General features: G+C 35.4%; 1 pseudogene; it reads left to right on the top strand.

The window, feature by feature from the left end:
• The first annotated feature begins 1,311 nt into the window (after positions 1-1,311).
• LOC131408724 (olfactory receptor 51A4-like) lies at positions 1,312-2,255 on the top strand (annotated as a pseudogene).
• The last annotated feature ends 2,510 nt before the right edge of the window (positions 2,256-4,765 follow it).

Genomic DNA, 4,765 nt, shown 5'->3' with positions numbered 1-4,765 from the left:
TTTATAGTTATTGAAATAACCTCATTAGAAAAGAACAATAGAGTAAAATAAAACTCAATAGTTGAAATACATTTGAGACCAGACACAAATGAAGACAGAATTAGTAAATAAGAAGGTAATACTAAAGAATGCACCAAAATGCAACAAAGATAAATGAAGAGTTTGAAAATATGAAGCAATCTAACTAGGAAGTTAGATTGAGAAGGTTTAACATTTTCCAGTTAGATATATTGCTGATTAGACAATGTTGAACGTTATAAATGACAGAGGCTATTCAAAATTCAAGAAATATATGAGCTTTCAGGTTAAAAATACTACGTTCCAAGTAAAATAAGTTAATTGAAAATCTCCAACTGTTTACTACATTTTGAACTGCAGAACGTCAATGATAAAGAGACTATCCTAAAGACTAGAAAAGAGAAAGAAAATCTTAAATAAAAGAAGTGACAGATCATGTGCCAGCAAGAAATAGATGCACATGAAGTGTTAATTGAGAAGTGTTTATTGAAGGATTTCTTTACATGGTTAAGGATCACAAGAAGATGAAGAAGCACTCAAAGATCTACTGTAGGAAGAGAGGATGCAAAGAGGATACAAAAAGACCCACATGGACTGAAAACATGTTTCTACAACAAAAATCGGTAGCATTCCTCTATATGACCAGTAATCATTAAGAAAAAGAGAAAAATATTAGAGAATAAATGATCCTATAAATAATAGCAATAACATGACAAGGTTTCTAAAAATAAATTTTACAAAAGATGTAAAATCCTCTATGGAGAAAACGACCAAATATTTTGAGAGACATAAAAGAAGACTTGAGAAAAGTTAAATAAAATCCATGTTTATATTAGAAGACATTGTATAAAAATAAATTACTTGTCTCTAAATTTTATGTAAATTCATTGAAATTTTAAAGAAATTCCTAACAGTACACAGATTATAATATTTACGTTAAAAAAACAAAAGTCTCAGGTTCTTGAATTGGAAAATAGGTATAATAGTTGACCAATCAGTCCTTGTATAAAACTTGTATATGTTATAATCTATATGTGTTGTCAGTTTAATTTTGATATCAACTTGTTTTCCTTTTCTCTCAGTTTTTGTTTTCAGTTGGATATTGATATCTACTTCTCTACCTATCTATTATTCTCCATTTAGGTTTGCATCTAAGAATTATGCTTATATCACTTGGGTTCACAAGACTTCAACGACTGCAATAAGCTAGAGTCAGGTGTTTGAGCCAATCTGTTTGCACCACTGCCAGAGCCTCTCCTGAGCCTCTCATCTTGATTCCCTCATATTCTTGGCATGTCCACCTTCAATACCTCTGAAATTGAAGTCTCTACTTTCTTCCTCATTGGGATCCCAGGGATGGAGCACACCCATATTTGAGTCTCCACCTCTATTTGCCTCATGTACCTTATTGCCATCCTGGGGAACTGTACCATCCTTTTTTTTTCATGAAAACAGAGCCTTCTCTGCATGAACCCATGTACTATTTTCTCTCCATGTTGGCTCTCTCTGACCTGGGACTGTTCCTCTCCTCTCTCCCTACCATGTTAACAGTATTCTTGTTCAACACTCCAGGAATTTCCCCTGATGCCTGTACTGCCCAAGAGTTTTTCATTCATGGATTTTCAGCTATGGAATCATCAGTACTTCTGAGCATGTCCTTTGATCGCTTCATTGCCATCTGCAATCCTCTGAGATACACCTCCATCCTGACCAGTACCAGAGTCACCAAAATCGGGCTTGCTTTTTCTCTCAAAAATGTTTTGCTGATCCTCCCTTTCCCTTTTACTCTAAAACATCTAAGATACTGTAAGAAGAAGCTCCTTTCCCATTCCTACTGCCTCCATCAGGATGTCATGAAGCTGGCCTGCTCTGACAACTAGGTCAATGTTATCTATGGCTTCTTTGTGGCACTTGCAAGTATGCTAGACTTAACATTTATTTTCATGTCCTACATACTCATACTGAAAGCAGTTTTGAGCATAGCATCACAGAGGGAAAGGCTCAAGGTCCTCAATACATGCGTTTCCCACATCTGTGCTGTGGTCATCTTCTATGTTCCCATTATCTTCCTAGCTGTTACCTACCCGTTTGCCAAACGCAGTTCCCCAATCATCAGGGTCCTCATGGCTGATGTTTTCCTGCTGGTACCTCCACTGATGAACCCCATTGTATACTTTGTGAAGAGCCAGCAGATAAGAAATCTGGTTTTAGGGAAACTATGTCAGAAGCACAGCTGATAGGGATGCTTAACCACAATGAAACCCAATCGGTAAATGGCATAGAACAAGCAGAATGAATCAATAAGGGATAACATCATACATTAATTACTTTAGAATATCATCTCTCAACATGTTTGTTAAGATTGAAGAATCAACCTTGCAAATTTGTTGGTTTGGGATTTAGGCTTGGGGTCCTCATGTAAAATAAAAATAAAATGTGTTTTAAGGATTCACTTACACCCAGCTTGCTTTACCAGCTTTACGAACACAACACATGCTTGCCATTTTCATCATGCTTAAAGGAATATTCCATATGTTCATCTGAGAATTGACAGTATACATTTATATAACAACTAGATAGCGATCAGAAGTGACAGAGGATTGCCTGTTCATTTAAAATATCCCTCTTCAACACACAGTTTTTACTTCCATGAGATATGCTTATGCTTTCAGGAACTGAAATTGAGTTGGGCAAGGACACGTGCACACATGGAACCAATAAACAAATAAATATGCAAAAATGTAGAGCTCACAAAATATAAGAAGAATTTCATTCATTCATTCTCTTCATGTGTTACAATATTTCCTTCCTGAGCATTAAAATATCACCTTCTAATTTACACAGGGTAGAAAGTTTCCTGTCTTTCAGGTTTCTATGGGAGTTCTACTTAATGCCACAAATCATTATACTGTATATAATTGATTTGTCTCTCTCCCATGCAAGAATGTAAATCTTGATAAAGACTAATTTTCAAAAAAAGTAAAATTACAGCTCTCACAAAAACATAAAATGAGCATTCATTAAAGATATCGCATCTCATTTGTAGTGAAAGAACCAGGCAAATGATACAACCAGTTCAAGGGAGAACCCACACAAAAGGTACACTGATAAATAGGAATGTTGACATTAATTTGCAAATGAGTACAAATATGTCTTTTTCCATCTTGTGAGCCAGACACCAATTCACCCTCCACCAGAAAGAATTTATTTACATGTCTATCAACATGAATTACTATGATTGCTATTAGTATCTACAATCTACAGAGTTGGAAAATAGCTCAAAGGCAGTGAAAACACAAAGTTCCCACATAATCAGAATCAAATATCTCATAAGGGCGTGCTCTAAACAATACACAGTTTTCCATTGAAGCACACATTTTTTTCCCTATGCTCTCCTCCATTTTAATAAAATATAATTTTAAAGAGAGATTATTCTTGATCAAAAAATAAAGTTCTCCTCATTACATTTGGCCTTATTATTTACAGAGATGCAGAAAGAATGTCAGTTTACCAGATGGGCCTTCCTAAGTTTGCAGTGCTGGAGATTTCTGTACAGAATCTCAGATTGGAAATTTAAAACTGCTACGATATGCTATAATCAGGATAGGGAGTTGATAACCAGAAAATTGTCTCTATCACATTGTTCCTTCAAGTATTTAAACGTTTGGGCAATATTTTCTTTTCTCAAACTCCCTGAAACCTCCCAGAATTCTGGCCTCTTACCACTTCTAAGGACTGAACCTGTAAGCCGAGTTACAGGCTAGTTAACCTGGGAAGGTTTTGTCAGCACAGGCTCCATAAAGTCAACCTTAGTTCCCTAAAAGTGGCTGGTTATACTTCATTACATAAGCAACATTCTCAAGTAGGACATTCCTGGAAAGGCCCCAGTTGCATAAGGAATTTTTCAAATTATATCCTGGTTAAAAAGAGGACAGGTACTTATTGCACTTATACAAATAACACATTATCATGAAAAGTAAGGACACTCAATAAGAGTTTCTGAACTCTGAGGATTCAATGAGAATCAGTATTGAAAATGCTACAAAATGTTTCATTACATTTTATAATAAAGCAGAGTCTACTAGATTATTATTGGCTGGAAATAGCTTAGGAAGAAAGAGAAAAAGCCTCATCACATATTCAGAAAATAGAACATAAAACAACATCAACGATATTCCAAACAGACACAATAAGATGTTCCTTTTTAGTTCACTCAGTGCTGTGCAATTAATTCTTGTTCCATTGGATCCTGGGTTAGCAGTCTCATGAAGCTATCTGTCTATTGATTAAAAAGAGTCCTGGAAATCACAATTAGCCCACTGGAATAGTCTGAAAGGTCTCCAAGAGTCTATTCTTTGGAGTTTGAAGTACTTGATGCAGTTCTTGTCCACAGTCTCTGGCAGAGTCTTTCTCTGGCGAAGACAAAATTCTGGCCTGTTGCTGATTGCAGAGCCTTCAAGAAGGTATCAGAGTCAAACAAAAACTATCTGTTGTTAAGCTAACTTAAGAGAGTTACATTTATATTACAGTGGCCATTGTTAATTTGTTACTTATACCATTCAAATGTAAAAAGTCTGATGAGAGTTGATAACACAAATAAGCCAACTGACAAGTGCATTTGGTTGTTCCCATGGCATGCAAAACAAGACAATAAAGCTATTACCAAAAAAAGACGTTTCAAACAAAACATCTCTAAGGATAATGATATAGCCTATATTCAAGGGCAGTGAATGTTACATCAGATATA

This window comes from Diceros bicornis, chromosome 7 (assembly GCF_020826845.1).
Source record: "Diceros bicornis minor isolate mBicDic1 chromosome 7, mDicBic1.mat.cur, whole genome shotgun sequence".
In the NCBI taxonomy this organism is placed as follows: domain Eukaryota; kingdom Metazoa; phylum Chordata; class Mammalia; order Perissodactyla; family Rhinocerotidae; genus Diceros; species Diceros bicornis.
Note: the sequence above shows the minus strand (reverse complement) of the source record. Positions and strands in the feature narration are given on the sequence as shown.